The 22,708-nt window shown below is 44.2% G+C and overlaps 2 non-coding genes across 2 annotated transcripts; one reads left to right on the top strand and one right to left on the bottom strand.

The window, feature by feature from the left end:
- The first annotated feature begins 16,862 nt into the window (after positions 1-16,862).
- TRNAQ-CUG (transfer RNA glutamine (anticodon CUG)) lies at positions 16,863-16,934 on the top strand. The gene has a single exon. It is a non-coding gene; the product is annotated as a tRNA-Gln (tRNA).
- A 5,096-nt stretch (positions 16,935-22,030) lies between these two features.
- Positions 22,031-22,194, bottom strand: LOC131405077 (U1 spliceosomal RNA). The gene has a single exon (XR_009219936.1). It is a non-coding gene; the product is annotated as a U1 spliceosomal RNA (small nuclear RNA).
- Positions 22,195-22,708: the final 514 nt, after the last annotated feature.

The raw sequence follows: 22,708 nt of genomic DNA on the forward strand, positions 1-22,708 counted from the left end.
TATGGCGAGAGTTAAAAATCTCTGCATCAGCCTCGCTGTTTACCTGCGGCGAGAGAGCAGTTACCTGTGGCTCCGGAGCTCTCCGCGCTGGGAAGAAAGGAAAGGAAACCCCACTGCGCGCACACCGTGAGCGTTCTAGAGAAACGCTGAACTTGCTCCAAGTCTGAACATGCACGGGACCTATCCGAGAACGTACCGCCTTGTACTGGCACCTTTCCACTTCTGCACCCATTTTTCTGGTTTACATATTTCAAACATCAGTGAGGCCTTTTGAGACCAAATGAGATGACAGTTCGCACTCCAACTGGATCTTTTAAATAAAATATAGTAAGTATAATAAAATCGAAACTTGATAACATCCCCCTCCCGCAATTTTTTGGCTAACAGTAAATGATGAAAGTATACTTCACATAACGTCCACAAATCTTGAGCACACAGCCTGGTGAATTTTCATAAAAGTAACCACTACCTAGGTCAAGTTATGGAAATTTGCATCAGTCCAAAAATTTAGACCTCCTTTCCAGTCAATCTTCACACCACCCCTATTTAGGCAATCAGTATTCTGATTTCTGTCTCCACAGATTAGTTTTGACTGTTCTCGAACTTCCCATAAATGAATATGCTTTCTGTGCCTGGCTTCCTTTTTTCTTTTCATGCAACATAATGCTTTTGAGATGCATCCATTTGGTTGTGTGTCAGTAAATCATTTTGGTATTACTGATAAGTGTTATTTCAATGTGTGAATACACTACAGTCAATGGACAATTGGGATATTTCCAGTTGGGGCTGTTGTGAACAAGGCTGCCATAGATATTTTTGTATGAGTCTTTTCTGGACTAGGGCATTCATCTCTTTTGAGCATAAACCTAGTAGTGGAATTGCCGGGTCATGGGGTATTTATATGTTTAACCTTGTTAGTAACTACCAGTTTTCCAGGATGGTGCACTATTTTGCTCTCTCACCAGCAACAGGAGATACAGTTGCTACACATTCTTGTCAGCACGTGCTGTCTCTTGTCTCTTAGATTTTACCCATTCTGATGGGCGTGTAATGATATATCATAGTATTTTAAATTTGTGTTTCCCTAAAGAGTTTAGATGCCCTCTCTTATGCCTTTTGGCCGTGATGAATCTTCATTAGTAAAGAGATCCTGTTCAAGAGTTTTGTCCACTTTTAATTGACTTGACTTTTTTTGTTTTACTTTTTATAGAAACTCTTTATAGTATTAGAATAGATTTAGATTTACAGAAAAGTTGAGAAGATCATACAGAGGATTTCCATACACCCCACATCCTGTTTCCCCTACTATTAACATGTTACATGAGAATGGTACATTTGTGATCATTAATGAATGAATACATTATTATTAACTGAAGTCCCTATTTTATTCAGATTTCTACCTAGTGTCCTTTTTCTGTTCCAGGATTCCATCCAGGATATCCCGTTACATTTAGTTATCATGTCTCCTGACGCTCATCTTGAGACTGTCACAGTTCCTCAGACTTTCCTTCTAATTGATGACCTTGAAAATTCTCAGTATTAATGGTCAAGTATTTTGTAGAATGTCCCTCAACTGGTATTTGCCTAATGTTTTTCTCATGATTAGACTGGAGTTTTTGGTTTGGGGGGACAACATGACATTCTCACCATTTTGTACCATGGGTATGTACTATCCACATGATTTACCAACGTTGATGTTAATGTTGATCATCTGGCTGAGGTAGTGTTTGTTAGGTTTTTCCACTGTAAATTTAATGTTTTCACCCCATTTCTATACTGTCTCTTGGGAAGGAAGTCACTCTGAGTATCCCACACTTAAGGAGGGTAGAGTATCTACATAAATTATTTGGGACACTTCTATGTGACGTTTGTTGATTTTCTTTATTTATTTACTTATATCAGTATGGACTTGTGGATATTTATTTTATACTTTGGGGTTATAATCCAATACTATTTTATTTGTTTTGTTGCCCAAATTGTTCCAGTTTTGGCCATTGTGAGCTCTTTCAGTTGATTTCTGTGTCTCTTTGACATACGCCCATCACTGTGGAATTTTTGTTTGGTTGATTGGTTTTGGTTTTTGTCTTTAGTACTTTCTTGCTTTCTGACACAGCAAGATGCTCCAGGCTGATCTTGTATATTTCCTGCCCCAATCTTAGAATTAGCCACGTTCCAAAAGCGCACTGATTCCTTTCATTGGTGGCTTGACTTTTTATTATCGGTGTCTAAAAGTTTTTCACGTTCAGAATTTGAGTCATTTGTAAGATAATTGTATTGCAAATAACTTCTCCCAGTCTGGCTTGCCTTTTCACATTCCTATCATGATTTTTTATGAACATATCCTTTTTTTTTATTTTCATGAAATCCAATTTATCTCTATTTTTTTTCTTTTATTGTTAAAGCCTTGTGTTCTATGAGAAATCTCTCCTACCGCAGGATCGTGAATATATTGTCCTGCATTTAATTCTAGGAGCTTTAGATATTTAGTTTCTACTTTTAAATCTATGGCTCATCTCAAATTCATCTCCTGAACACAGCAGGCTTGGGAATACTAAACAGTAGAGAATCATGGTGTACCCACGAACAATATGACCCTCCAGAAACGTGCTTTATATTTTTCATGTGTAAACATTCATGATATTTTCCTGCTCTGCTCTAGTGCTTTCTGCCCTTGTCCTTGTCTCCTCCTCCCAGCCCCAGGGCTGGAGAAATAGTGGAAGCATTCGTATATGGAATCCAGTGGCTTTCCTCCCTAACTGCCATCCAGGCATCAGGAAGCTTCAACTCAGCTTCTACCACTACTTCTCACACCCACTAAATGGGTGATTGGAAACTAGAACGTGACTGCCAACTAACAGTGTCTCTAAACGCTCATGGTTCCATAACCTTATTTGCCACCAGCAACAGCAGTGGGGAGGTGGCCTCTGCTCACTTCTGCCAGCTCTCGTGAGTACATCTCATTTCTATCCAGAACCCAACCTGCAAGGGAATCTGAGAAGTATAATTTTTAGTTTTCCAACCTCTTCAACTAAAAGGAGGATTGAATGGATTTTGAGTGATTCAACCCACACTTAGAGTTATTTTTAATCCCCCGACAAGAGCACTGTATATTTTTCAAAGACATCCCCTTTTTTAAATATGGGAAGAGAAGATGGAATAAAAGAACATGTACTAAACTCCGTAGAGTGTGCACTTCTGGAATTGGAGAAGGGAATGGGAGTGGGATAAACAGAAAATGAAAGACAGTAAGGGCCTGGCTCAGAGCAGCCACCATAGTATGTCCTGAAGTAAGGAGCATAATCATCTTCATCCTTTGGACCTGGGATCCAAGAAAATATATTAACTGATCAGCGAGATGGAATTCCAAAAACGCTATAGGAAAAGAGACAATTTACCCAAGCAGACCAGTCTAATTAACAAAGGCAGGAAGCAACTTTTTAAAAAAACCAAAAAGAAAGAAACCACCCAAGGAAGTGGTGGAGATGAGACTGTGTCAGGAATCCCCAACATACTAATATTTGCTAATTGTAATGGATCTGATGTTCTTAGATTGGTTATAAAGGTAAATTCTGTACTCAGCTATAAAATAAAAGAAAATTATCCCATTTGTGACATCATGCGTGGACTTTGAGGGTATTATGCTAAGAAAAATAAGTCAGACAGAGAAAGACAAACACCATATGATTTCGCTCATATGTGGAAGATACACTAACACACGGAAAGAGAGGACAGTTTGGTGGTTACCAGGGGGCAGGGGGTTGGAGGGCTGTCACAAGGGGTGAAGGGGCACATTTATACAGTGACTGACAAACAATAATATACAATTGAAATTTCACGATGTTATAAACTATTATGACATCAATAAAAAAACTAGACTATTGGTGAACACAATGCGGTCTACACAGAAGCTGAAATATAATAATGTACACCTGAAATTCACACAATGTTAATAAGCCAATACGACCTCAATAAAAGAATTAAATTATAAAAGAAATAAAAAGTAAATTCCAGATACAGCAGTTAGTAGAGAGAAAAGGGTTAAATATTAAGAGCAGTACAAATCTGTACCAGGCTAATTGCAAACAAAAGAATAAAAGAGTGAAAACATGACTATCAGACAAAGGTAAACAGCAAAAGAAAGCTGTCCTCCAAAGCAGAGGAGTAAAATCCTAGCATCTACCCGGAATCTAATCTAATTGTCTTTCCCTAAACCGGCCTCCCTGGGTGGCTGCAGAGGGTGTGGTGAGGGGAAGAAATCTTGGAATGAAATTTTCATTTATTCACTCCCGTACAGGTCTCTGAAAGGCCTAAGAACGTAAAAGTAAGATTTTCTATTTTTACAGTGGATTTTTTTAATTGATGTTTTAATAGTTTTTAACATTGTGAAATTTTGGGTTGTACATTTTTGTTTGTTTATTGTCATAAAATTAAGATTTGGTCCTTGGCCTTTTCCAGGAACTCAAAAGAGTCACAGCAGGAGAGCAATTCAATTATCACTCAGATATTCTGGAGTAACTCAGACACAACACCACTAGTCCAGCTTCCTGAATAGTCACTGCGTCTGGAATGCCTACTGGGGAAAAGAACTGGTGTTCCTGTCAAGGTTGAGAGGAACGGGTTTGGGAGGCACCAAGCACCGGGAGGGCAAGCAAGCACTTGTCAGCAAGTGAAGAAATGAACTTTCCATCAGTCCATGCCAGATATGGACCAGAGACAAGAAACTGGATGAATTTCTGCTTTTATGCAGAGATCCATTATCCACTTGTAAAGAGCCTACTTCAAAATTAGGCTTTATCAAATCCAGCATTTGCATTTGAATGCCAAACTTTACAGTGTTGCCTGAGTAAATCTCCTATGTGAGCCTTTGCTCTGGGTGTCTTTTTGGTTCGTTGACTACGTCTTCCAAAAAGAACGCTGTGAAAATCTATCTTGGAACCGCCTTTTCCAAGTCCTTCTAATGACTCTTTCTGATTTGAGCTAGTGTGCCAAGCTGTTGGGAAGCTTTGGTGTTTCGATGGTAGTATTCTTACCTCCCATGTAGGAGACCCAGATTCGATTCCCGGCACAATGCAGTGTGCACAATAATCTTACTTTGAACACTCTATTGCTCAGGCAAGTTAGGTGATTTCAGAGTTCTGACCTCCTGGAACAGCCCCGACATCAATGGGGGAAAATAGGGACTAAAACCCCTCAGGTTATCCCAAGTAGAAGACATCAGGGAATTTGTGAGAACAGGGACTTTGCAGAGACTATGTCTTTGAAGCACAAGTGTATCTGATGGGTCTCTGAGGGTTTTTTTCAGTGTTACTTCTGTCCTTTCTCCTGGCAGATCCCTGGAATCCAAAGAGTCATCTGGTCGCTAATTCGCACATGGGATCTTGGACAGACCACTGGGCCACGTCTCACTATGGAGTGGGGATGAAGAAATGAAATTGTTGAAAGGAGAGAAGCCACAAGGCCGGGCAGACACCCCTGTGGGGAGGGAGAGGTGAGGGGCCCAGGAAAGGGAGAGACTTGTGGGGAGAAATCCACAGGGAGATGAGGGGAACTGTGTAGACTGGTCTCAGGCTTGCTGTGGAGGTAGGCCTCAGACTTTTGCTTGTCTTGATAAAATCAAGGATGAATCCCAAGTGGAGAGCAGCACATACAAGAAAATCATTTTTGTCACCCCTGATCGTTTTACACTCCACCAGGCATATCTTCTGTTTAGGGGATCATTTTTACGCTTATGGTAAGCAGCACTTGGGAGAGGCCACGAAAATCATGACTTCTGAAGTTTTGGAGGAGGAGACTCAGGAAGATGACAGCCCAGGGATCATCTGGTTTGCCACACTGTTTTCATCAACTGTTTTCCTCAGCACAGATTATATGGGTCCCAGATATCAAATTGCAGCTGCCACGTTGGTGGACTGGGTAAGTGGCACTGGTAATTCTTTCTTCCTTTCTTCCTTTCTTCCTGCCTTCCTTTCTTCCTGCCTTCCTTTCTTCCTGCCTTCCTTCCTTCCTTTCTCTAACTCTCTTTCTTTCTCTCTCTTTCTTTTTCCTTCCTTCCTTCCTTTCTTTTTCTTCCTTCCTTCCTTCTTTCCTTCCTCCCTCCCTGGCTCCCGCCCTCCCTTTGTTCCTTTCTCTCTCTCTCTTTCTTTCTCTCCCTCTCTCTCTCCTTCCTTCCTTCCTTTCTTTTTATTTCTTTCTTCCTTCCTTCCTTCCTTCCTTTCTCTTTCTTTCTTTCTTCCTTCCTTCCTCCCTCTCTCCTTCCCTTCCTTTCTCTCTCTCTCTTTCTTTCTCTCTCCCTCTCTCTCTCCCTCTCTCTCTCCTTCCTTCCTTCCTCCCTTTCTCCTTCCTTCCTTCCTTCCTTCCTTCCTTCTTTCCTTCCTTCCTTCCTTCCTTCCTTTCTTCACCTCCTGGTATTCTCATTTTATGTATGTTACCACTTTTTGTAATTATACCATAGTTCTTGGATATTCTGTTCTAATTTTTCATTCATTTTTTCTTTTCATTTTGGGGAGTTTCTATCGATATATCGTCAAGCTCATCGATTCTTTCCTTGGCCATATCCACTCTACTGGTTAGCCCAGCAAAGGCGTTCTTCTTTTCTGTTTCTGATTTCTATCATTTCCTTTTGATTCTTTCTTAGAGTTTCCATCTCTCTGCTTATATTACCCATCTGTTCTCGTATGTTGTCCAGTTTTTCCATCAGAGCCCTTATCGTATTCATCATAGTTATTTTAAATTCCTGATCTGATAATTCCAAGTCTCTGTCATATCTGAGTCTGTTTCTGATGCTTGCCTTGCCTCTTCATACTGGTTTTCTTGCATTTTAGCATACCCCATATTTTTTTTGTTGAAAGCTGGACACGATGTATTGGGTAAAAGGAACTGGGGTATATAGGCCTTTAGTGTGAGGTATTATGTTTATCTAGCTAGGAGTTGGGCTGTGTACTGTTTGGTGTAGCTGTAGGTGTCAGCTAAAATTTCCTCTAATGTCCTTGTGTTTTGTCTTCCCTGTTGTCTTTGGGTTTCCTAGAGACTGCTTTAATAGAGTCTGAGCCTTGTCATTCTTTCCGTTGCAATCCCCTGTTATTATACAGGAGCCCTAATGATATGCGGGTAAGGTGTTGAGGAGGGGAAGTGTTCTGTAGTCCTGTTTGAGGTCTCCATCTTCTAGTGGGCCTGTGCCCCTGGACTGTGACCTTCACAAGTGCTTCTCAGGTTTTTGTCTCCCTTGGGTCAAACAGAATGGCTAGAGGGGGCTGGAATTGAGTATTTCCTTTCCGCCACATTGGTTTGGCTCTGGCAAACTACTTTTCCTTGAGGGAAGCCTTTTAAGAAGGACAGAGTGGGGCCGGCCCTGTGGCTTAGCGGTTAAGTGCGCATGCTCCGCTACTGGCGGCCCAGGTTGGGATCCCGGGCGTGCACCGATGCACCGCTTCTCCGGCCATGCTGAGGCCGCGTCCCACATACAGCAACTAGAAGGATGTGCAACTATGACATATAACTATCTACTGGGGCTTTGGGGAAAAAAAGGAGGAGGATTGGCAATAGATGTTAGCTCAGAGCTGGTCTTCCTCAGCAAAAAAAAAGGAGGGTTAGCATGGATGTTAGCTCAGGGCTAATCTTCCTCACAAAAAAAGAAAGAAGGAAAGAAGGAAAGAAGGAAGGAAGGAAAGAAAGAAAGAAAGAAAGAAAGAAAGAAAGAAAGAAAGAAAGAAAGAAAGAAAGAAAGAAAGAAAGAAAGAAAGAAAGAAAGAAAGGGTAATAATGTGCATAAACATAAAAGGCATTTTTTTCTTAATTTTAATCTCTTTAAAAGTAATTGACTGGGTAAATCAAAAAATTTTTAAGTATAATGTGGGGCATATACTGCATTTAAAAATGAAATGTATGATGACAAGAACAGCAAAAGGGATGAGAGGGAGAAAATGGAAGCATTCTGTTGTAAAATTCTTACCCTGCACAGAGACAAAGAAGGACATTACTTCGTGATGACAGAGGGATCATTTTTCAAGAAGATATAACCATTTGAAGCAGGTATCTAACCCAATAACAGAGCTTCAGATTAGCTTATATACAGCAAAAAATTAGTAGAACAGAAAGGAGAAACAGGTAAGCCCAAAATTATGATTGGAGACATCAATGCTCCTCCTATCTCAGTAATGAATAGAACAAGTAATCCAAAAAGTCAGGAAGCACGTAGAAGACCTGAATAACGCTGTCAACCAGCTTGACTTATGGAATGTTCCATCAGCTACAACAGAATACATTTTGCACATGAACCATTTACCAAGATAGATCATACTCTGAACTGTCAAAAAAAATCTCAAAAATTTTAAAAGGATTGAAATTGTGCCAAGTATGTTCTCTGACAACAAGGAAATAACCAGAAACCAATGACAAAAAGGTTTTAGAAAATCTTCAGATATGTGTAAATTTAACAGCACATTCTTTAATAACTTTGGTCAAAGAAGAATTTCCCTTGTGGTGTACAAGGAAAATTTTACAATATTTTGAAGTGAATGGAAAAGAAAGCACAAACTAGCCCAATTTTTCTGATACATTCCCTAGCAGTCTTAGAGGAAAATTAAGGCACAAAGTGCTTCTACTGAGGGGAGAGAGGAGGAAGAAAGGTCTCCAATCAAAGATCTAGGTGTCGACTCTAGGAGACTGGAAAAAGAAGAGCAAATTAAATCTAAAGCAAGCAGAACAAAATAATAACATGAGAGCAGAAAAAAATTGAACTGGTACATAGAAAAACAATAGAGATAAAATTAAAAGCCTATTCTTTGAAGAGATCAATGACATTGATCAACATCTAGCTAGACTTATCAAGAAAAAAAGAGAAATGGTAAAAATAATCAACACCATGAGTGACAGAGGGTACATTAATAGAGACGCTACAGACCTGCATCGGCCAATACAGTAACCAGCAGCCTCATGTGAGTAATAAACACCTGAAATGTGGCTAATCTGAGTTGAAATGTGCTGCAAGTGTAAAATACACACCAAATTTTGAAGAGCTAACATGGAAAAAAAAAGTAAAATATCACATTGATCATTTTTATATTGATTACACGCTAGAAGGATAATATTTTAGATGTTTTGGGTTAAATAAAATATATCATTACTTAGTTTCTCCTGGGTTTTAAAAGGGTTTTAGTGTAGCTACGGGGAAAATTATGTGTGGCTCACATTATATTTGTATTGAACAGAGATGCTATAGACCTTAAGAGAGTATTACTGGAATATCATAAACAACTTTATGCCAATAAAATCAATAAAATGAAATAGACAAATCTGTTGAGGGACATAAACTACCAAACTCACTCAAGAAGAACTAGGAAACAAAAATAGTCCTATATTTATTAAAGAGATTAAATTTGCTGTTCAAAGCCTTCCCACTAAGAAAATTCCAGGCGCAGATTATTTCACTGGCGAAGTCTATCAAACACTCAAGGAATAAATAACAACAATTCTATGCAAACTCTTCCAAAACTAGAAGAGAGAGAAATACTTCCCAATTCGTTCTTTGAGGCCAGCATCCTGCTGATACCCCAAGCAGCCAAAGATATTACAAGAAAAGTAAACTACAGACCCATACCCCTGGTAAACATAGATGCAAAAATTCTAAACAAAATCTTAGCAAAATGAATCCAACAACATATAAAAAGGATAATGCCTCATGAGTAAGTGGGGTTTATCTCAAGAATGCGAGACTGTTTCAATATTTAAAAGTCAATCAATGAAATTGATCGACAAACTAAAAACATTACATATATGGCATATATATGAAATATATTAAGTATGTTTCATATATATGATATATATATCATATATATACTTAATATATTTCATACATATCTATCTATCTATCTATCTATCTATCTATCTATCTATCTATCTATAATCATCTGGACAAATACAGAAGAAGCAGTTGACAAATTACAACATCCATTCCTAATGAAAGCTTTCAGCAAACTAGGAAGAGAAGGGAAATTCCTCAACCTGATAAAGGACATCTATGAAAAACCTACAGTTAATACTTTACTTAATGGTAAAAGACTAAACACTTTCTGTCTAAGATTAGGAAGAACACAGGGATGTCTGCTCTCACTACTTTTAGTCAACATTTTACTGGAAGTTCTGGCCAGTGCAATCAGGCAGGAAAAAGAAACAAAAGGCATCTAAGTTGGAAAGGAAGAAGTAAAACTGTCTTTATTCACAGACAACCTGATCATCTATGCAGACCATGCAATGGAATGTGCAAAACAAAAATCTACTACCAGACTCCTGCACCAAAAACATGATCCACAAAAGAACAAATCAATAAATTGGATTTCGTCCAAACTAAAAACTTCTGTTCTTTAAGAGACATTGTTAACAGAATGAAAAGACAAGCCACAGACTGGGAGAAAAGATTTTCAAAGCGTATATCTCATAAAAGACTTGTATCCAAAATATATTTTTAGAAAACACGTAAAACTCTGTAATAAGAAAAAAAAACCCCACAGTGTTTAAAAATAGGCAAAAGATTTGAGCAAACACTTCACAAAGTAGATATACAGGTGTCACATATGCACGTGTAAAGACACCCAACATCATTAGTCATTAGGGACATGAGCATTAAAACCACAGTGAAATGCCGCTTCAAACCTACTAGAATGGCTGACATTTAAAAGATCGACCATAACGAGCGTTGACGACGCTGTCGCGGAACTAGAACCTCGAAACCCTGCTAACGGGAATGTAGAATGGCATAACCACCTTGGAACAGAGTTCGGCAGTTTCTTTAAAAGTTAATCATATTGAAACTCTCACTGTTTGCAGATGACATGATTTTATATCTAGAAAACCCTAAAGAATCCTTTGGAAAACTATTAGAAATAATCAACAACTACAGCAAAGTCGCAGGGTACAAAATCAATCTACAAAAATCAGTTGCATTTCTGTATGCTAATAACGAACTAACAGAAAGAGAGCTCAAAAAGATAATACCAGGGGCTGGCCCCGTGGCTTAGCGGTTAAGTGCGGGGGCTCCGCTGCTGGCGGCCTGGATTCCGATCCTGGGCACGCACAGACGTACCGCTTCTCCGGCCACGCTGAGGCCGCGTCCCACATACAGCAACTAGAAGGATGTGCAACTATGACATACAACTATCTACTGGGGCTTTGGGGGAAAAATAAATAAATAAATAAATAAAATTATTTAAAAAAAGGATAATACCATTTACAGTTGCATCAAAAAGAATAAAATATCTAGAAATAAATCTTACCAAGGAGGTGAAAGACCTATACAATGAAAACTACAAGACATTATTGAAAGAAATCGATGATGACATAAAGAAATGGAAAGATATCCCATGCACATGGATTGGAAGAATAAACATAGTTAAAATGTCTATATTACCTAAAGCAATCTACAGATTCAATGCAATCCCAATCAGAATCCCAACGACATTCTTCACGGAAATAGAAAAGAGAACACTAAAATTCATATGGGGCAACAAAAGACCCAGAATAGCTAAAGCACTCCTAAGAAAAAAGAACAAAGCTGGAGGCATCACAATCCCTGACTTCAAAACATACTACAAAGCGATGGTAATCAAAACAGCATGGTACTGGTACAAAAACAGACACACAGATCAATGGAACAGAATTGAAAGCCCAGAAATAAAACCACACATTATATGGACAGTTAATTTTCGACAAAGGAGCTAAGAACATACAATGGAGGAAGGAAAGTCTCTTCAATAAATGGTGTTGGGAAAACTGGACAGCCACATGCAAAAGAATGAAAGTGGACCATCTGCTATCGCCATTCACAAAAATTAACTCAAAATGGATCAAAGACCTGAAGGTGAGACCTGAAACTGTAAAACTCATAGAAGAAAATATAGGCAACACACTATTTGACATTGGTCATAAAGGAATCTTTTCGGATGACATGCCTACCCAGACTAGGGAAACTAAAGAAAAAATAAACAAGTGGGATTTGATCAGATTAAAGAGCTTCTACAAGACAAACGAAACCAGAATCAAGATGAACAGAAGACCCACCAGCTGGGAGAGAATATTTGCAAAACATATATCTGACAAGGGGTTGATCTCCATAATATATAAAGAACTCACACAACTCAACAACAAAAAGACAAACAACCCGATCAAAAAATGGGCAGAGGAAATGAACAGACACTTCTCCAAAGAAGATATACAGATGGCCAATAGGCACATGAAAAGATGTTCAACATCACTAACCATCAGGGAAATGCAAATCAAAACAACACTAAGATATCGCCTCACGCCCGTTAGAATGGCTATAATCACCAAGACAAAAAACAACAAATGTTGGAGAGGATGTGGAGAAACAGGAACCCTCATACACAGCTGGTGGGAATGCAAACTGGTGCAGCCCCTATGGAAAACAGTATGGAGATTCCTCAAAGAATTAAAAATAGAGATGCCCTATGATCCAGCCATCCCGCAACTGGGAATCTATCCAATGAACCTGAAATCAACAATCCAAAGAGGCTTATGCACCCCTATGTTCATTGCAGCATTATTCACTATAGCCAAGAAGTGGAAGCAACCTAAGTGTCCCTCAGCTGACAATTGGATCAAGAAGATGTGGTATATATATACAATGGAATACTACTCAGCCATTAAAAAAAGACAAAATCGTCCCATTTGCAACAACATGGATGGGCCTGGAGGGTATTATGTTAAGTGAAATAAGCCAGAAAGAGAAAGACAAACACTGTATGATCTCACTCATACGTGGACTATAAACCAACACATGGACAGAGAAAACTGTACTGTGGTTACCAGGGGCAATGGGGGTCGGGGGTGGGCACAAGGGGTGAAGGGAGACATATATATGGTGATGGACAAACAAAAATGTGCAACCCAAAATTTCACAATGTTATAAACTATTAAAACATCAATAAACAAAATATCAAAAAAGAAAAAGTTAATCATACACCTAACATAATGGCTGGACTCCAGCCATTCCACTCCTGGATGGAGAGAAGAAAGCGTATGTCCATACTAAGACTTGTACACAAATATTTACAGCAGCTTTATTTTTAACAGCCAAAATCCTGAAAACAACCCAAATGCCCATCCACAAGTGAAGGGATAAACAAACCGTGGTAGAGCCATCCATTGGAATTCTAGCAATTAAAGGGAATGAACTACTGACACATGCAACAAAATCAACGAGTTTCAGAATAATTATGCTGGGTGAAATAAACCAAATAAGGAAGTACATAATGTATTGTTCCCTTTATAAAACACCGTTAACGTTCTAACCTGATCTATAGTGACAGAAAGCAGATCAGTGGTCACCTGGGGAGAAGAGGAAGGGACTACAAAGGAACACAAGGTAGTTTCTAGGGGTGACGGATATGCTCACTGTCTTGGTGGTTTCACTGGTGGTGATGGTTTCACTGGTGCATACACGTGTCAAACCTATCAAATAATACATTTTTAATATGTGCAGTCCATAGTGCGCCTATTCTCAATCTCAATAAAGTATTTTTTTTTTTAAGGAATAGGAAACAGATCGGGGTGGGAGAATGCTTTCCCTGAAAAATGTCCTTTCCTTCCTGCTTCCTCCTACTTTCCTTCCGGCTACAGGATGTTTTTCTGTGTGCATGTTTGGTTGTCTTTGGACCAGACCTTGTCTGGCCTCCCCAGTACCTGCAGCTTCTGGGTCTGTGCGGACCCCTGTGCGCCATTCCCGAGGTGGCCACGAGGGGGCGACGTGGTCCCGCCCGAGAACGGTCGCCTTTTCCTTACTCGAGTTGGCAGAGGGGAAGGATGTCAGCCGAATTACATTTCCCCAAACTTTGCCGGTCAAATGGGAGTGGTGCTGGAACAGAGGTTCCTTAACATTTAGTCACTGCCGCCTCGGGGGGCGTCCTGGGTCATCCTAAGGCCCGCGCTGCCCAGACTCCAAGGAACCGGCTGTGGACGCTCAGCCGCCCCACTTTGGGGCCACCTCACTCAGTCTCTGTCTTGACGTGAGTACAGCCATGTTTGGCCGCTCCATTGACCTACAGCCACCAGCACAAAAAGAAATATAAAAGCTGCTTTCTGCATGGTGGGAACTGGCCCTTCTCCCATGGAGATGGTTGCAATGTGTAAAAATTTCAAGGCCCTTCGTGCGCCGCAGCCTGGGGCAGACTGGCCATCTGTGCCGGGCTGGGAGGATAAGCAGGGTAAACAATGCACGTACACAACTATTGGGCTGGGACGATAGCCAGGGGGTGGGGCTCAGTGCACCAACGCCACTGATAACCATTTGTGCGTGGGAACACTGAATGCTTGCTCTGTAAACTCTGTAACTGCTTATATAAACTGCTGGAGACTGAGACCTGGTGAGAGTTCCACCTGTGGAAGGGACGCCTTGCCCAGGACGTGTGATCCTTGCCCAACCCAGTCCATTGACAGGACTCTCCCGGCAGTGGGGCGTGGATGTTGTGAGTAATTGATTTATTGTGAAGTAATTGATCTGATGTGTTCTCTTTCCGGTCAACCTGGTGTTTCTCGTTGTGGTTGATTCGTGTCATTTCCCTTCAGTCGATCTGGTGTTTCCCTTTCCGATCCATCTGATGTTTTTCCCTCTCATTATATGACCTATTCGAATCTGCTGCTATCTCAGCCGATGTGGATGTTTTCCCTTTCCAGTCGAGCTGGTGATTTTTCCCTCTTATTATTTGACCTATTCCGATCGGTTTGCGGACTATCACCTTTACTATCCTCTATATAATAAAATACACCTTCAGTCCATTTGTTTGGAGTGGAAAGTTTCTTTTACGTCTCCGATCGAATCTCCGAACCCCAAAGATCCGCAAAGAGACCTGACCAGAGAGAAACGCATTCGTGCTTTTCGCGTGGAGGGAAAATAGTTTCGCATCTTCCTCTCAGACCGCGGAACCCCATCGCGATGTTCGGGTGGCATTTATTCCGTGCAAAGGAAGGAGGAGCGCGGAGGGGCGATCGCGAAGGAAGAAGGAGATGCGGGAGGACGGGAAGGCTGGGGGAAGGGGACCAGGAGAAAGAGAGCGGGGAAGGTGGAGAGGAGACGAGAGAGGGGTGTGCAGTGGAATGGGAGGAGGGCTAGAGCGGGCGAAGGAGGGAGCGGGAAGAGGAGGAGGAGGAGGAGCGGGAAGAGGAGGAGGAGTTGTTACATTCCCGGGGTAGTTCTGTTCACTGGCCCCCCTCACTCCAGCTCCCACCACCCCCACCGCATCCCCACCTCTCCCCTTGGGCTCTCAGGCTCAAGGCGCTTTCGCCCCTCAAGGACAGTGTCTCCACCCATCCTAGTTCTGACCTCAGTCGATTCTCTCCCTGCCCCTTGTCACAGCCCGGTTCTCCGGGTTTCCTGGCCTGTTCCTCCTGTGTTCTCACAACATCCTTTCACACAGATTCCTTTTCTTCTTAATTCGGCCAGAGTCCATTTCTGTTCCTTGCAGTCATGAACCTCGACTGAGCTTCAAGGTCTCCCCGAGGAGTGCTTTGTGTTGTTTGTTACCGCTCAACTTCTTGGTTTCCCAGGAGGAACTTTCACCATCTCCTCAAACTTTGAGGAGAACGACTTCCTTTCCATAACACGGGTAGCCCCTCTGCCTCCTTCCTCCTTGATTCAACCCTCATCCAGTCTCTTGGGACAAAAGACCTCTTCCAGCAACACTGGGTGTCTTTCTGACTCTGTTTTTTAGCCAGCAGCGTTTTTTCCTTTGTTTTTTTGTTTTTTTCCTGTCAATGCTAATTTTTCTGTCCTGTGTATTACATAAGGGAAGAGGTAGCTTTGGGATAGAATGAAGAAGTAAAGGGGAAATGAAATACACAGATTACGATTTTGAGATATAATATGAATTTATATCTATTATATAGTTACATGTTCACATATTTAGTGTGGCGGTATTTTGTGTACATAAATACTGTATATACTGTTAAGACAACTTGGGTACACACCCCCTCTGACCCAGCAATGAGTGCTCTTGGGTACCCTGATGTGTGTACATTTTTTTAAATCCGTGCAATTTCGAGGTCATAATATATTGAGAGGTTGGAATCGAATTGACTTGGCCAAGCTCTCAGAAAACAGTCTGTGACTTCGTGGTTGTCAGAGCCCTGCCTTGTGGCCTCCAAGGTATGTGGTCGATTTTGAGCCGCCGCAGGTGAGTATGGTCTGGTTTGTCTGGGTGTTTGATATAAACGTTAAACATGGTTGATTACTTTGTATTGTAAATCTACCAAATATATGTTTGTTGTAAGAAAAAATTACAACAAAAACCCCCAGAGGTGTATGAAGAAGAAAAGTTAAGTTCTCCTGCCTCCCAATCCCACTCCACAGCTGACACACCAGTATACATATACAATGTGTAGGAGGCGGTGGTGGCCTTGGGATGTGATGGGTGGGTGCTATGTGGCCAAGGGACCCAGGAAGTCCCAAGTCCTGCCCTGAGGACTTCTCTGCCCTCTCTGGGCAATGGGAAAAGTGTGAAGGCAACGAAAAGGAAAGTAAGGCTATTATTTGCAGAAATTTCACCTCAGGACAGGAGATTCTGGTAAACTGGGGCAGAATATGTGGTTTACGAGGGAGGCTTCAACGGCTCTTCCCTGGCCCTAAGCGCAAGAGTGGATTTGACCTCATTTTCTGAGCTGGAAGTGAAGTGACAAGAAGTCAATCCAAGGAGAGGGGCCGAGAGGAAGCAAGACGGTCGACCACCCACGCAGGTCAACCGTACTCGTCTCGTCGGATGAGTGGAAGAAATGCCTTGGGGTTGTCGGCAGGAACTAGGGACGCTGAATGAGCGCTGATCCACCCACTGTGGGGAGCCGCAAGGGGCGGCTCCCGCGCGGGTTCCGTGGTGTAATGGTGAGCACTCTGGACTCTGAATCCAGCGATCCGAGTTCAAATCTCGGTGGGACCTTGGCCTTCCCTTTAGGATGACGGCTGTTTTTTATTCCTCAAACGAGCAGTGGCGCCCCCCCTCGCGTCCTGCTGTCGGGAGAGGAAGGGTCTGGTCCCGGGACGGCAGCCCCGCGGGCTCCGCGCTGCTCCGGTCGCGCCGCCCTCCTGCTCCCGCCGCCGGCCGCGCCTCGCCTCCGTGTTCCCCGCGCTCTCCCGTCTCCTCCTCGGGAGTCGGGGACCTGGACACCGGGTTCTGCGAGGGGCCGGGTCCACAGGGACAGGGCAGGCGTAACGGGTGACCGAGGCTGCGGTGCCCCCGCTGGCCCCGTGCAGCTCTGCACGGCGCTGGGCCTCGGGGGCCCCGGCCCCGCCGCCAAGGGGCCCGGCGACCGAGCCAGTGCCACCCCCTCCTGGGGGTCACCCTCGGGCCTCGGGGAGGGCGGGCAAAAGGCAGAGGCGGCGTCCACTCCGTCCCACACCACGAGGGGTCTTCGCAAGGCCCGTCTCGTCGCCGGACCCGTCGTCTCCGGGAGAGGAAGAGTCCGCGGGAGGCGCTGTGAGGCGGCGGCGGGCGCGGCCATTGGCGATGGTGACTGAGTCCTGGGGTCGGCGGTTCGAGACCTGAGTTGGAAGCTCTGTAATTTATTTCAACGGCCTATTTCAGTCAGAATTTTCATTTATTCTATCCTAACTGACTGAGATTTCGGTCAGAATTTCTAGCTCCTAAGTCTCCATCGGACGCTCAAGGCCGCCGTCACACTCGACTTCGGAACCTGACTCCAGGGACTCTCCTCCTTCCGTCCCCGGCTCCGCGGGAACCAGGACTCCGCGCCCGGGATCCCCGCGCCCGTGGAGACCAGGGCTCCCTGGCCCGCGGCCGAAGGTCAGCCGAGCCGGAGCAGCTCCGAGCCCCGGGCCCGCGGGCTCCCCTCCGTCCCGCCGCGCCTCGGCTCCGCGGGGAAGACGCCCGAGCCCTCCCGCTCCGTGGGGACGCGCGGGGCAGGGCGACGACGGGCCTGCTCGGCGAGCCACGGCGCTCTCCTCCGGGCGCTGCGGGGCGTCTCCGCGTTTCTGTTCTGGAACTTTCGGCGGTGACAAGGGACGGGAAACCGTGGCCGTCTGTTGGAGGCTCCACTTCGGAGGACGTGAAAAGAAAGAGGCGTGGGGCCGCACACGAGAGCCGAGGAAGGGCGAGAGGCAGGGCGGGGCGGAGAATGGCCCAGAAGAAGGGAGAAAGCAGGGCATGGGCGGGAGAGGAGCCGGGCGACCCCAGCAGCGGCATCGGTCGCTGGGTTTGGGCGACGGCCGCCCCGTCCCGATCCGCCCGCGACGCCGGCTCCGCCGGAAATCGCCAAGCTGCTGGCTGGCCTGTGTGCTCGCCAAGTTTCCTTGCCCGGTGGGGTCCGGAGGGGTGAGCAGGGCCAGGTCGGTTTGCACGTGGGCGGAAGCCGAGTCAGGGGCCTCGCCGGCTCCCGCGGAGATGAGCGGCGGGTAGGGAAAGGCGCCAGCTCCTTTTCCCTTTGCGGGCCGGTCTGCAGGGCCTGGGGTGGAAGACTTGAAAACCCGGCGGCGACAGGATTGATTTAGAGACAGGGAGATAAACAGCCAAATAGTTGGTTACGGGAGTTGGAAGTGGTTATCCCTGGAGAGAGGAAATGTGAGAGGGGATGGGGGGGGCTACTGTTTTGCATAACAAGCTTTTGGACATATGGGACTTTGATAAAAATTTATACTAAATAAAAAAACAATTTCTTTCTACCTATGATCTTTTTAAGGTGCGTCGTTGATATTTTGAATTTAAATCTTTATGTAGTCGTCACTAAAGATTCTGGGTTGTGTGTCATGTGTAGAAATGTCCTCCACCGTAAAACTGTAAATTTTTTATTGGGGGCAGTGTTGAAGTAAGGAGTTGGATCATTATTCCCCTTTTAATGAGCTGAAGAGATGAGCTAATCAACTCCCAGATCCTCCCCGCCCAGGAGATTCCGGCTGGTCAGAGAGGATTACTTCACTCTCCCTAGGAGGGTCCACAGCCACCGAAAAGTATCATTGATGTAACTTAAATAAAATCGGTTTCATCACACCCAGTCTTGATGCAGTGTCGCTCCCAAAATACAAGAGCTAACGCTCAATGATTACATTTTTGCAAAGTGCCGTGTGCCAGGCATCGTCTACAAGTGGTACATGTGGTTTCCTCATTTAATCCTTACAACAGGCCTATATCCTATCATCGTCCTCATTTTACGTATGAGAAAACTGAGACACGGAAAGGTTAAATAACCTGTCCAGTCGCTCAGCCCACTGAGTGGTGTTTGAAAGCAGGAATCTGAGCCGAAGGCAGCCTGGCTCCAGAAGATATGCTCAGAACCACTGTGTTTATACTGCTCCTAATAAAAGAGAAACACGAATGGTAAAAATGCTTGACAAGAAATTTAAGTCTGTGTATTTCTTTTGGGAAAACAAAACACTGAGGAGGAATCACGTAACAGGCATACAACTGTCCTAAAGATCCTCATGACCCATCTGCCTCCCAAACATCCTCCATATCCCAACAGCTGCTCCCCCCAAATCTTCAACTTAAACACAATTCCTGCCAGAACTGGGTTTTTCCTCCCCTTTACGTTTTCCTCTCACCTACCCCATGCCTCTTCCATATCTATTCTGTTCTTTTCCTTCTGGGTCATTCATTTTTTTGAATTTAAAAATATGGAAAATATATAAAGAAGATAAGCGGTCACCTGGAATTAACTGCTGTTAACATCTTTACAGGTTTTTCTTCAAATCTATTTTTTAAGTTACTCCTCTTTTTTTTTTTTTTTTTTTTTTTTTTTTTTTGTGAGGAGACCAGCCCTGTGCTAACATCTGCCAATCCTCCTCTTTTTCTGCTGAGGAAGACTGGCCCTGGGCTAACATCCGTGCCCATCCTCCTCCACTTTACATGGGACGCCGCCACAGCATGGCTTGCCAAGCAGTGCGTCCGTGCGCGCCCGGCATCCCAACCGGCGAACCCCGGGCCGCCACAGCAGAGCGCGCGCACCCAACCGCTTGCGCCACCCGGCAGGCCCCAAGTTATTCCACGTTTTTTTGCAAAAATTATTCCTGCTTATTATACAAAATTCAAATGATACAGAAAATACAAAATGTGTAAAATTTTGAAACATCTTACATTCAAAAATAACTTTTAACATTAGGTAAATATTGATGAAGTCGTTTTTGGTATATCTACAGAGAGAAGACTATATATAGACATGCTTTTATAAAATTGAGCCTTATGAGGTTCTATTTTTGTTTAAAAGTATTCGATCAACTGGTGCAGGAATTTAACTGAAGAAAAAGACACAAAAACAAAAACGAAGGAATAACTTCCAATCACATTGTTCACAAGAGAGATACTTTTCTAAAAGAACCCTGTAAGGCCAATAATAATGATTATTATTATTAAATTGGAGTAAGACATTAAAATTTGGAATGATTTTTCTTATTACTTTTTACAACCATATTTCTTAAGGTGTAATTTGTAAATAATACAACGCATCCATTTCAAGTTCAATGACTTTTGACAAATGGGTGCACCCACGTAACCACTACCCTGTTCAAGAAGAAGGAACATTTCCATTACTCCAGAGTGTCCTCTTGTCCCGCTTTGCAGTCAATCCCCCCACCACTCCCTGTCCCAGGCAGTCAATGATCTAGTGCCACAATCATATTCATGCACCTCTTGGTGGACCTTTGAATTGTTTCCAGTTTGGGGACTATTATAAACAAAGCTGCTACGAACAAGTGCCTTTTGTGGGCATATGTTTCATAAATTCCATTTAAAATTTTTTATTCTTTAATACCAACTTATTTTGTGAATGGATGCTACATTCACAAACACAAAATTTATTCAAATGTTAACAAAGGCCCGAAGCAGAAGTCCACACACTTTTCTTGATATTTCACAATTAAGGGGAAAGAAAACTTATCTTAGAAAGTTTCCTATCAGGACACACTTGATACGAGCCACACATACACTATGCTAGGTGTACCACTAGATTATCTCATTTAATCTATTTTGAAACCGAAGGAGCTGGCTCAAGGTCAAACAGAAGGCAAGTGGTGGCGCCAGGACTGGAAGGGAGGCCTCCCAGAGGTCGCGCCCCTAAGCACAGCCTGAACTTAATGCTAATGTCTTTGTAACAACCGCAGTGTGTCTGATAGGCCTGGAAACCAATCTCCAAGGCTGAGAGCTCGCTCCTGTTGTCTGCCTGTGGAGGTAAATAAGAGAGGGCCTGAGAGAAGAGGTGGGAGGAAGGGGAAGCTGGTGGCAGAAATATGAACAGGCTGCTTTGGGGTGGGAAGGATGGGTGGGGTGGTGTCTAGGCAATTGGCTAGCAATGGCCATAAGATGTGGAAGCAAGACATTAAGCAAGGCAGCTGACACTCAAGAAAGGAAGTCTGAGGAGAGTTTCAGTACTTAAAGGGGAGGAAAGGGGAGGAGATGGGTGGGAAGGCTGCCTGGTTGCAGCCTCTCACAAGATGGGGGCAGATCAGAAACTGTTCGCGGCTCCTGCCGAGACTTCCTACGGTATGGTCCTGGGAGAACTAGAGGCATCGTGGCAAGACTCAAGTCCGACTGTGGTTCTGACCTGCGTGGCTTATACGTGGCAAGATGTCCCGGGCACCAGGCCGGAGCCATTTTACCTATACGAGACAAGCAAGTTACATCTTCTGCGGAACGCAGATAACACTCGAATGGTTGTAGGCAGTTTCTATCTCGCAGAACTCGAAACGAGAGCGTGCGCAAACCTCGCCCCCCAAACACAACTCTGCATACCGTTCTGGTGAGGTCTGTGATGCCTTGGAGCCGCGCACGCGTATGGATAGAGATACGTTCAGTAAACCTCGGGAGATCAGGATTGCGCCAGCATAAAGCCCAGTAGGAAATACGAGAAATCCCGCGTGGGAGTCCCTAAGGGACCACCGGAACGCTCCTTTCCGGGTCTACCCGTACCCGCTTATTACCCTCCTTTGGGCTTCTTCTGCTCACGGAGCCGGTTAGAAAAACAACACCACCAAGCAAACGAAAACAACGAGAACACAGAGTCAAAGCTATTTTTAACGAACCGGAATAATCAGGGGAAAGCGCGAACGCAGTCCCCCACTACCACAAATTATGCAGTCGAGTTTCCCACATTTGGGGAAATCGCAGGGGTCAGCACATCCGGAGTGCAATGGATAAGCCTCGCCCTGGGAAAACCACCTTCGTGATCATGGTATCTCCCCTGCCAGGTAAGTATGAGAAAACTTTTTGCCGCCCCGCTGCAGCCTCAGACGCCTTACACAGTACACACACGGTCGCTCTGCTCCCCGAACCCCCGAGCCTCCCTAGCCCTTCCACACAGCTAGCACACGCAATTTCAAGCAACAGCCCTGGACTCGCTCCCACAGCACGGGAGATCATATCGTGTTTAAGCAGCAGATGCCGAACCAGCAGCCCCTGCGCTGCCATATCTACATAGGCTACACCGCCCCCAGTGACGTCACGGGACTAGCCCTTCCCTCCAGCCCACGCCCCGCCCCCGTCCGCTCCTCCCTCCTCCCGCGACCTCCAGCCGGTCAACTGGCGAGCCCGCGGCCGGCGGGGGCAGTGACGTCGGCCTCACCCTCCTTCCCTCCCACCCCCACCCGTTGCTGCGGCGCGCGCGGCTTCTTAACGCTTGTCCTGCCTTAGCGCGTGTCTGGCGGTCTGCTGAAGCCTGTGCATTTCTTGAGATCATGGCTTTCTGTTACAGGGGAAACCGGTTCCTTTCA

The sequence above is a fragment of the Diceros bicornis genome, chromosome 4 (genome assembly GCF_020826845.1).
Source record: "Diceros bicornis minor isolate mBicDic1 chromosome 4, mDicBic1.mat.cur, whole genome shotgun sequence".
Lineage (NCBI taxonomy): Eukaryota > Metazoa > Chordata > Mammalia > Perissodactyla > Rhinocerotidae > Diceros > Diceros bicornis.